At 31.6% G+C, this 12,196-nt stretch overlaps 1 long non-coding RNA gene across 1 annotated transcript; it reads right to left on the bottom strand.

The window, feature by feature from the left end:
- Positions 1–4,821: 4,821 nt before the first annotated feature.
- On the bottom strand, positions 4,822–8,034 carry LOC104878929 (uncharacterized). Its single transcript, XR_785527.3, has 2 exons — positions 7,815–8,034; positions 4,822–5,608 (listed from the first exon to the last, which is right to left on the bottom strand). It is a non-coding gene; the product is annotated as an uncharacterized LOC104878929 (long non-coding RNA).
- Positions 8,035–12,196: the final 4,162 nt, after the last annotated feature.

The raw sequence follows: 12,196 nt of genomic DNA, 5'->3' as shown, positions 1-12,196 counted from the left end.
TTAGTTTTCCTTAGTATTTTTTTTCATTTTCCTTAGTACTTTCCAAGAAGATAAATTAAAAGAATGATAACCTTTCATTGCATGAGTTTGAAGATCCTCATACTTCTTCAATCTTAGGCATGGTATAAGACCACCTTTCTCAGTACATTTTTTTTTCTCCACATCCCTTATTGCGTATTTTTCAAAATTTTTTTTAAAGAACTCCCCGTGATCGACTTCAAATATAGATTTTTTTTTTTTTTGCAAGAGTTGGATTTAAAATAAGGATAGCATGCTCGAGGTCAACCACTAAACTAACATTTCAATACAAAGTATATTTACTGACCTTTCAATATGAAATTTATATGACTTGAAGCTTTTTATTTTTATTTTTATTTTTATTTTTATTTTTTATGGGTAAGTAAAGATTGTATTGAACATAAAAACAATAAGGTATCCACGATTTATACAGAACAACAAAAAAAAAGCGTGAAGACACACAACTACGCCCTAAAGAGAGCCTAACCAATCCACAAAGTCTAGTATACCATGGGTTGCTCTTTTGGTAGCCTTTTCTTAATACATTTACCTTTTTATCTATATATATATATAAAATGAATCCACAAAGTCTAACAACGACAATGAACCATCCTTAATATATAATCCAACCCAATCCCAAAAAAGATATAATAAATTTTTTTAATGGTTTGGTCAAAGTTTTTACAATTATCAAAAGTTCTTCTATTTTTCACCCTTCATATGGTCCCAAACAAGCATAATAAAGCAACATTCCAAACCCTTTTTTTTCTTTTTTCCAACGAAGGACCCATACCAACTCAGAAGAACCCCTCCAACCAAAGATTGCATCACCCACTATACATCAAAAGGAACATAAATCAACCACCATAAAATGTGTGCTTTCAAACAATGAAGGAGAATATGGTTGCTATTTCTTTTTCAGCTTTGCACATGTACCATCTATTAGGAATCCTTCAACCCCTCATTTTGTGCTGATCCAGAATCAAAATCCTAGCTCAAGTTGCTTGCCAAGCAAAGAAACTAATTCTCGATGGCACCTAAGAATTCTATACTGTGCCATAAGAGAATGGCTTTGCTCTCCTATTTGTTAAAAATGAATAAAATACTTTTCTTTTTAGCCAACCACACCATAATATGTTCAATCCCTTATAACCACCCACAAAGGCATTCTACCTCCTCTAATTCCTAGTCATGCAACTGCCTTATAAACCTAGGACTCTAGTTACCACCATCCCGAAGGTGTCAACCACCCAAACATTTTTTTTCAAGAAGATATAGAATAGAGTTTTGGAAATAATTCTCTCAAAGGAGTGTCCCCACACCACTTATCCTTCTTGAACTTCACCACCTTGTTCCCAAAACTAACCTTAAAACCTACCTCTGATTGCCTTCCACACCTTCACTCCATATCTTTCTATCACTTCTTTAGTGCACTACCCCCCCTCTTCTTACTTGTACTTGCCTATAGTTATTCATTTCTAAAGAAGATTCATTTGGCTCACAAATCTCTAAGACCATTTTTTCAAAAGAGTCTTATTAAAGATGGATAAATTTATGATGCTCAAGCCCCTTTTCTATTTTTCCAGCCAAACAATAGACTAATTCATCAAATGTGACTTTTGTTCCAAAGCTCTCTCTCCATAAAGAAAGTCCTTTTAGATATTTTCTAATCTAACATCTACCCTTTTAGGGATGACCAAAAAGGACATGAAATAAATCGGCAAGTTAGAAAAGTACTCTTTATCATAGTAGACCTTCCACCTTTGAAAGACACTATGTCTTCCACATAGCAAGTCTTTTTTGGAATCTTGCTTCTACCCCTTCCCAAACCCTAGAAGACTTGTAAGGGGCTTTCAATTGGAGACCTAAATAAGTGGTTGGGAGAGCACCCACCTTCCAACCTAAAACCCTAACAAGGTCCTCCATCTCCAAGTTGATCTTTAGTCGTGATAAAGCCTTAAACCACAAAAGACCCAACTTAGGCACACTAGGTTCTACTAGAATCACAAAAAATGAGGGTATTATCCACAAATAACAAATGGGATACCTTCACCCTCATTCCATCACTGAAAAATCATTAATACCCCATTCTCATCTTGACAAGGATCTCTTTGTCTCAAACCCCTTTGGAAGAAACCTGATGGAACCCATTGACTAAGACAAAGGAACGAACTATAGAGATGCACCATCTAATCCAATTAATCCACTTGGAGCCAAAACCCATTTTTTCCAAAACTACAAGAACAAAATTCCAATTTACATGTTTATAAGCCCTTTTAATATTAAGCTTACAAATGATCCTTGTTGAGTTGCCTTTTAGTTGTAAAATCAATAGCCTCATTTGCTATCAAAACAACATCCAAGATTTGTCTCCTTGCCATAGAAGCATGTTGAAAATACGAGGCTAAGTTACCCACCATTTTCTTAAGCTTGTTGGTTAGAACCTTTGCTAATTGGTCTAAAGTCCTTTAGGTCTTTTGCCCCATTTGGAACCAAGACTAAACATGTGACATTTGAACTCCTCTAAAAGGACCCTAAATAATGTAATTCCATGAAAAACTCCATTATCTCCCTTTTCACAAAATCTTAACGAAATTGCCAAGGTCAAGGAGAAGCCATTCGAACTAAGGGCTTTATCCCCACTTAGCTAGATAAAGCAACACAGACCTCCTTTTTAGATAAGATCTCTAGATCTTTTGAATCAAGACTAGGCAAGGAATCAAGTGTCAACCAACTAACGCTCAATCTCCACTTCCTCGACTTAGAAAAAACCACGTGAAAAACATTTGCCATACCTTTAATGCCAACTTCCTTAATTAACATTTTACCATTTATTCTTATCTTGGCCATAACTTTTTTTTTTGATACGTAAGATAACATATAAAGGGGAGACGCCAAAGCAGTGCCCCCAAGTATATAGGATTAACTTTCATAACATTTCTACTTCTTTGAGCATTGTTCATTTTGTGAAACAAAATTAGTATTCTTATCTCATTTTTTCACCTAAAGTTCTCTTGATTTTTGTCTCCAAGGTATTTCCTCTATTGCTACCTAATTTTTTAAATCTTCCACCACTCCCTTTCTAACCTTTTTTGTTTCCTCCATAGCGAAAGACTTTTCTTTTTCCCTTGCATCCTAATAACCTAATTGCGACAAAGCAACAAGCTTCTTAGTAGAGAAACATTACCAAAAACCTCCTTATTCCAGACTTTAAGATTTTGCTTCAACCACATGTTTTCAATTTTGAAAGGTGTTTTTCATTTTATTATTCCACTATCATCAATCAAGATAAGAGCACGATTTGAGACTAGTTTGGAAGAATGGTTTGGAATAAGCAGTTGAATTAATTCTCCCAATCTTTAGAAACAAGAGAACAGTTCAACCTAGAAGCGATCCTATTATGTAACCCACCACACTAAGTAAAAGATCCTCTAGATAAAGGGAGATCTTTTAGCTCAGATCTTCAATGACCCTCGAAAAGTGTCTCATAGAAGTCGAACTTATTTGGCAATTTCTCATTTTCCCCTAGAATAACATGGTACCAAGGATCACTCCAAAGACCTCTAATATCACTCAATTCATTCCAAAAATTCTTCCTCTCCTCATTTATAATAGGGTTGTAGACCCTTGTAAACATTAAAAGAAGTTATCCTCGTAGTTTTTTTACCCCTAGTTATCCAAACAAATTCTTCATCTCCATTGTTAAAAAAACCCTTACTTCTATCTTAATGAGTTTCAACACTTGGTTATGCTAAAAAACCAGAATGCCCCTTGCTTGACCCCTAGCTTCCACTACCCTCATTCCAAACCTCTACCCACACCCAAACTCCTCACCAAAAGCGTTGACATTTGATGTACCTTCATTTTTTGAAGACAAACAAGGTCGTTCAATTATGAGCGAATCAAAGACTTAATAACTCAACATTTATCCCCCCCATTAATCCCTCTAACATTCAACGAAAGGATGCAAAACTTCACTAACAAACTCTAGCTAATTTCCAATTAGTCCCCCCTCCCTCCCCCTCCTCCCCACCCCTCCTAATAACCAAGTAAGACTTATAATTAATAGAGCATCTAGCTTGCAGAGTTCCCTCTCAAACTTGGATCCATAATAAATATAAAATTGTTTTCTGTTCTTTAACTTAAACATAATTTTTAAAAGCAAGTTTAAAAAATTATGACCCAATGGGACTCAAACATTTGAATCCTCTTTTCTATATTTTTAAATATAACCTTTATTTGTAATATTGCATTTTTTAATCATTTATCATATTTATATAATTATCTTTTAAACTAATTGAAAATAGTTAAAAAAAAAATGCCCTCAAAACATATGTTATGTATATTTTTGAAAACAGAAAACTTATTTTTTAATTTTCAAACATATTTTCTCATTTTTTTTTATTCTAAAAAACATAAACTATTTTTTATAGCTGTTAACATACAAACCCTCAATATTTTAAAAATAAAGCTTACTATTTTATTTAGGAATTATTCTATCCTTTAAATATCTATTAATATTGATTATTATCAAAATTCTATTTTCTTGCTTATTTCTTTCTCTTAATCATGATCTCACTGTGGAATAATATTATTGTCTCTTAGTGCCAGCTTTGTGCAAGGCAACTGAAATAGCCTGCCCTAGGGCCTAGAATTGATCATTTCAAAATCTTGGTGTGGGAGATTGGATTGTAGATGTGTAAACTAGTTGACTTTATCTTAATTTGTTATGTTGTATTAGTTCTTTTAATTTTTAGACAAGAAAAATAAAACCTAATTAATTAAAAAGATTTAGAACATATATACTCCAAGGTTGAATTATGTGATTAAAGGTCATTTCAAAAGAGTTGAAGTAAGAAAATTGGAGAATGGAGTTGATGCAGTAGATGATGAGAGGAATTAGCACTATCATCATATGAGAATCCTACTCAGTACTCATAAATCAACCTACAAACCCTGATCAACATAATATAAAACACACCTTGAGTCTATGGTAGGACTTCCTGTGTTGTGTTGCAGCTGGGCATCTATGGCAAAATATCATCTTCCTGGCCGATCTGCTAATGCTATCAAGAACCGCTGGAACAACCACTTGAAGAAGAGGCCTGCTACTACAAGTGACCTTAAGTGACACCTTCTCTACCTTAAGCAACATCTTTTCATGGATGATGAGACTAGTTATCACTTTGTCCAGGGAGATGACCTTGCGGCATTGATGGCTGAGTTTGCTTCTTTGATTCCCTATGTTGATCCAAATGCAATTAGTTCAATTCCTAAACACATGACTAGCTAAAGAAATCGCTAAATTAAGGATAAATGAGAGTCCTAAGTACTTATCTTTGAAATTAGCGATAATGAGAATCCCAAGTACATGCCTTATGAAGTCCTAAGTACATGCCTTTGAAATTAGGGATAATGAGAGTGATCACTGGTCTCATCATCATCCGTGGGAAGGTCCTGCTCATGGTGGAGAAGGTGTTGCTCAAGGTAACTTGTAATCGCAAGCCTCTTCTTCTAATGGTCGTTCCAGCGGTTCTTGATAGCATTAGTGTTTAGCCTAGGAAGATGATTTTCTACAATAAATGCTCACCTGCAACACAACACAGGAACTCCTACCTCAAAACTCAAATTGATCACCACACTATCATATCATATCACATCACATCATAATGGAAAAATATGAGGATGATTTTCATTATTTATTCATGATTGTTGGATTCTTAATCCACATATTTTTACTAATTAAAAAAAAAATTAGTGCAACGGAAGATTTGTTTCGAAACAAAATGAAAAAAGCACTTAAGAACAAATACAAATATCACAATATAATATGAAAATAAAGGAATAATTCTGAAAAATTATATTACAATAATGTTTGATATGCAAAAATAAAGGAGATAATTGAAATAGGAAAATAATGATGAACATAAAATAGAAACTAATAATGGAGTTAAAATAGAAACTAATGATGAACTTAAATCGTGTGCTACATAAAAAATGAAACGACATTTGCTGGATGCGGATGATGGTGTCATCTTCCTCTAGGGAGAAGTTCACTTTGTTGACACCAAGCTTTGGATGGTTATTCCACCTCCCAACAATCCTTACCAATCCTGTTCAGCTCTGTCAGCATTGGGGTATCTGGCTAAGAATATTGATCTTGGTATTTGAGCTTAAATTCTATCACAACCCAAATTCCTAGCGACCTAGAATTTGACCCGTGACCCCAGGTCGAAGGTTTGACCCTAAGAGTTACTCCTATCCAAGCAGACATTCGATCCTTATAATTTGATTTTTTTTTTTTAATAAATTGACATCTAATCCCAATTAAATTTATGAAACTAAGATTTACAATATGAATTTTTTTTTTCCAAACCAATCATCACCTGCTCACAAGTATAATAAGTCTATTAATCACCTTACCACCCAAGATAATTACTCAAATATTCACAATACTCTCTAAATAAAAAATATTTCCAAAGATGTTTCATAAATTAACAAAATATAATTTAAGTTATAAAAATCAATATAACTCAAAGTAATACATGTCAAAGAGGTAATATAAATTAAAAACAATTACTACTATGGCTCCTTTACTTTCGGGGACTTTCTGGAATACTCCTTAATCTTCTTGTAGTTTCAAATAAACTATATCTATATATAAAAAATTTTAGAAAATAAAGGGGTGAGCATTTCCACCTTGCTCAATAGAATGTCTCACATCCAATGGGTTAAATATTTTAGGTGAATATAAAACCATCACATGCTTGAATATACTATTATATTTACATTATATGCATTAAATGAAACCTCAATCATAAAAAATTAAACCAATCAAAATGATCAATTTTCTTATTCAATCATGTTTATAGCATATCAAACATTTCTAAGTTTATAAATAAATAAATCATTTTAGTCTCTAATAATACGCTCAATATACAATTGATGTCATTCAACTAATTCATACAAATCCTTCTCCCAAATGCAAACATGATGCAAATACCCACACACAATTAAGCAATGCACTATTGTTTTGAGCTTTCACCAAAGGACACACATCTGTACCTAAATACACTCCCTATTCAGAGTCTTCCCAAGTAAACTTTTGTGTCTTTCACATCAGGGATCTTACTCCCTTCTTAATTTGCTCTCTCTAGGGTCCTTTCATTTCTCATTTTTCTTTTCATTTTTGTCCTCTTCGGCTCTTGTCATTCTCGTTTCTAATTCACACAACCATTTCTTTATCTTTCCTACTACACAATCATGGATGCAAATGAATGTAACAATGTAATATATAACCATTGTCCAATCCTCAACTCAGATAATTATACTTAATAATATAAAATAAACATGGTAAATATGTAACAACATCCAACATTTTTTTTTTCAATTTAAGCATGCAATAAAATTAAAATTTCTACAATTTAAATTATCACTATTTCATTTTTCTAAAGATAATTTTCTTTGTTTCAACACTAATATATATCAAAATAATCACCCAAAATTTTCATTTCCTCTTCCAAAGACAATCCAAATAATTCCAATATTTCATACAAATATCCCTCTTTAATCCATGTAAATTATGTCATCAACAACTAATTTCTAAATTTTACTCTACCATTATTCCCACTAAAATCCATCCAAATATTCATATATTCAACAACAAATTAAAAGAACAATCGTACATATAAAACCTCAACCATCCATCACAATGATAAGTAGATCTAGTGTTTAACAACATCCACAAATTCTCCGAGAAAATATTAAATAAAAATTTCGGGAATAAATCGCCCTACCAAAATCCGAAAATCCAACCATTGGATTCGGAATCCGACTCCGTAGTGATGCTCATCTCCACGAATTGAACTCCCTCTCAAAATTTGATACAGATCGGAGCGGGTTTGGAGGCTCAAAATGCGGGCTTTCCGTCATGGAGAACGGGAACCCACGACCCACCACTGCCTCTCCATTTCTCTTGCTCTCGCTTCCTGGCAGTGGCTTCCACGCCACTTTGGTGCCCACTCCCCCAGATATATATATATATATATATAACAATTTATTATAACATTTCAACATAATATACATTTTACCAGATTTTTGTCCCTAAAGACAGCAAAGTTTTTTAAAACAGTTTTTAAAAATTATAATACTATTTGATTATTGTTTTATGTTTCTAATTTTTTAAAATAAAATAAAATATAAAACAAGAAAATAAGTAAAAGTTGTTTTCATTTATTTTTAAAAACAATAGAAAAACATTTCTTCTATTATTTCTTTTTTACATAGAATTATTATTTTTCCATCTTTTTGGTTAGGTAAATTAACTTCAAATTAATCAAGACTTAATACTTTGGATTTGTTAACAAGTCTATTAATTTTTAAAAATAATTTAAAACCAAAATAATAAATTTATTAATACTAGAAATTTATGAATATAATAAAATATAATTTTTTTCTAATATATAATAAAATAATATATTTTTTATTAAAAATAAAATCTATAATTTTACTATTTATGTTTTACTAAAAACTATATATATTTTAATTTATTTATAATTAAAAAATTATTTCCATTTTCAATAAGACTTCAATTAAATTTAATTAAGTAATATTATATAAATTGAATTTAAAATGTTTTTAAAAATCAAAACAAATTTAAAAAGGAAAACAATTTATCCAAACAAGTCTTTTTTTTTTTTTTTTAAATCCTTTTTTATAGAAGCAACTTGCCAAATATCCTTATTTTTATAAAACATTAAAAACCTTTTTTTGGTTCTTCAAAAACAATTTCTTAGAAAAAAAACATAAGAAATTATGATCAAACAAGAAATTAAAAAATAATAATTAAAGTATTTGTTTGACTTGTATTAAAAATGAATAGTAAAATTATTTTTATTAGTAATTTTTTATAAAAAAAAAATTTGTTTCATAATTAAAAAATTTTATTTATCTAGATTTAAATTTTTATTTTTTAATAAGACCTAACTTGAATTTGATTTCATATTATTATAAATTAAATTTATAAAATAAAAGTAAGACATTATTTTTAAAAACAATATAGATTCTTTCATCCAAACAAGTATTTTGTTTTTTATTTTAAAAAATTATTTTTTAAAACATCTTACTAAATATTCTTGTTTTAAAAATATTCTAAAAATTTGTTTTTTGTTCTCTATTTTAGAAACAACTTCTAAAAACAAATTTTGAAAAACACCATCAAACGAGCCCTAAGACTATTGATTCCCGAAAGTATTGAAAAAAAAAATGTGAAGGAAAATAGCTTTCTTAAATTATACTCATTATGGAAAATATGAAATTAAATAAAATATAATTAAAATTGATTAAAATTTATATATTTTAAAATTATTGAATCTTTGTATAATGGAGGGAATAAGTGAAATGGGTTTGAAAAAGTATTTAAAAATAATTTATTGGTTTTGAATATTTTTTTATTTTCCTTAACTTTTTCTTTCCTTCCACCTCTCAATTTTCTTCCCCTTACTCTTTCCCTCAAATTTTTTGAAAACCAAACATAGTTCTAAGAGTTTCTTTTCAAAAATCTTCACATTATGTTTGGTTTTTAGAAAATTCAAGGGAAATTAAAATAAAAGAAAATAATGAAAAAAATATAATAAGAGAAAAGATAAAGAAAAATAATTTTTGATATGAAATTAATAAATTATTTTTAAATTTTTTAATTTATTTTATCAGAGATTAAATAATTTAAAAAGATATAAATTTCTAACTAATTTTAATTATATTTATTTTTTTTTCATGGTAAATCAAACATCTGAAAAACTAAAAACCATTCTTCTTGATTTTTTTTATTTTTTTTTATTTCCTAATTTTCAAGAATCTAAGAATACATTAATCTAGGAAGCTCTACCAACGGAAGAACCTCTATTCAAAAAGGATAATTATATGCTAGAGCTGAAACCTGGAATTTCACCTACTATTCACGAGGGAGCATCTAGATGTGACACGTTGCTTTCTTTTTTTTTTTTTCTTTATTAATATTAAATCAAATAATTTCTATTAATTCTATTTTATTTACTAAATTTTAATATTAAATTAAAAAGTTTATTTTAAATTTAAAATATTTAAATTAAATATAAAATAAAATTCATGATATGCATGGCCTTTATTTTTATTTTTATTTTATCAATAAATGAGATTAGTATTAAAAATCACTAAAAATGACGCACCAAAGTACACATAATATATACAATGTCAATCAAGAAGTACCAAAAAAAGAAGAGAAAACAAAAAGTTACCCCCTTCCTCAAATCTACCCCATCCAATTAATGAAATTTACAATGAACATCAATCTTTCACCAAATTAACAAGTTGCACAAAGACAAGTATTTCAACCTTTGGATTGAGAGATCCACATTCTTAAAAGATTTTTTATTTTTCTATTTCCAAATTGTCCAAAAGAGGGATAAAGGTGTCCCTTCAAACTTTTCTCTACTTTCTTCTGTTAAGAAGGAAAGGTCAATATTGTATTAATTGTATATGGCAAAATATATTGTATTAATTGTATATTTATTCAGTTGCCTTTTATACCTAGAATAGATTAGCATGATTGTAGGAAATCTCTTGTATAAATCTTCGTCTCCTGATTCAATAAAATTATTCAAGGCAAATATTATTTTTCCTTTTTACATGGTATCAGAGCAGGAAACGATACCCTAGCTCTCTGCCCTCTTTCTTTTTTACCGTTCCTTTTTTTGTTGTTTCTCATAATCATGACGGAACAGCAACCTTCGAATGGAGGCAAACTTGATTCTGCCAATCCATATTTTCTTCACCATTCTGATCATCCAGGAATGGTGCTCGTTTCCAAGCCCCTCAATGGGGATAATTATTCGACATGGTGTAGAGCCATGACGATTTCTTTGAACGCCAAGTCCAAGTTAGGTTTCATAGATGGGACCACCACAATGCTGTCTGCCACAGACAAACCAGACGAACATGCTTCGTGGAAAAAATGCAACGATATGATCCTCTCTTGGATTCTCAATTCACTTTCACAGGACCTTGCAGACAGTGTCATTTTTTCAACCACCGCCTAGGAGGTATGGGAAGACCTTCGGGATCGTTTTTCTCAAAGCAATGCCCCTCGTATTTTTCAGATTGAGAGGGACATTGCCTGTCTTACTCAAGATCAGATGACTGTTGCAGCTTATTACACAAGGCTTAAAAAGTTATGGGATGAACTAGGATCCTATAATGACACTGTTTGCTCTTGTGGGGCAGACCATAAGAGACGCAGATTGATGCAGTTTCTCATGGGACTCAATGAGTCCTACAATGCAATCCGAGGGCAGATTTTGTTGATGAATCCACTACCTGATGTTGCCAAGGCTTACTCTTCCATTGTATAAGAGGAGAAGCAACGAAGCCTGGGGGCTACACGTGAGACGACAGAGAACTCAGCCATGGTTGTTCAAAGGGCTGAACCGATGGCACTGGCTGTTCGACATGGACAAGGTTCTTCTTCTCGTTCTAACCCATCTAATCGAAAACCTTTGCATTGCTCTTATTGTGACCGTGACCATCATGTACGAGAAACATGCTGGAAGCTGAATGGGTACCCACCAGAACACCCTAAACATGCATCAAACAGGTCTAATCATGGAAGCACTCATTTCAAGCGCAACAATAGCCATCAATCTTCAGCCAACAATGTCAAGGAACGTCCAGTAATGCAGGAAGTGCCGACAATGACAAATGGACTCTTTGATTTGCAAATCCAGCAAATCTTATCTATCATGCAGGGTAAAGGGACAACACAATCTACCAATCCTAAAGCTAATGCTGCTGCCTCAGGTTTGTTACAAACATTGTTGCACCTACATCGATTAATTATCGACAGTGGTGCAACAGACCACATTACTTCATCTCCAACTTTGCTTGTCAACAGCAGTAAGAACACCTTTTTGCCACCAGTTGCTATGCCAAGTGGAGAACAGGCTCCGATTACATCTATTGGGAATTTACCTTTGAATTCTGCTGCTACTTTAAAAAACGTGCTTGGTGTGCCATCTTTTAAGGTTGATTTAATGTCTGTGAGTCGAGTTACCAAAGATCTCAATTGTTCAGTAACTTTTTTCCCTCATTGGTGTATTTTGCAGGACTTGACGACGAAGACGACGATTGGTTTGGGTGAACAACG

Source organism: Vitis vinifera, chromosome 3 (assembly GCF_030704535.1).
Source record: "Vitis vinifera cultivar Pinot Noir 40024 chromosome 3, ASM3070453v1".
Taxonomy (NCBI): Eukaryota; Viridiplantae; Streptophyta; class Magnoliopsida; order Vitales; family Vitaceae; genus Vitis; species Vitis vinifera.
This window is presented reverse-complemented; position numbering and strand designations above follow the sequence as displayed.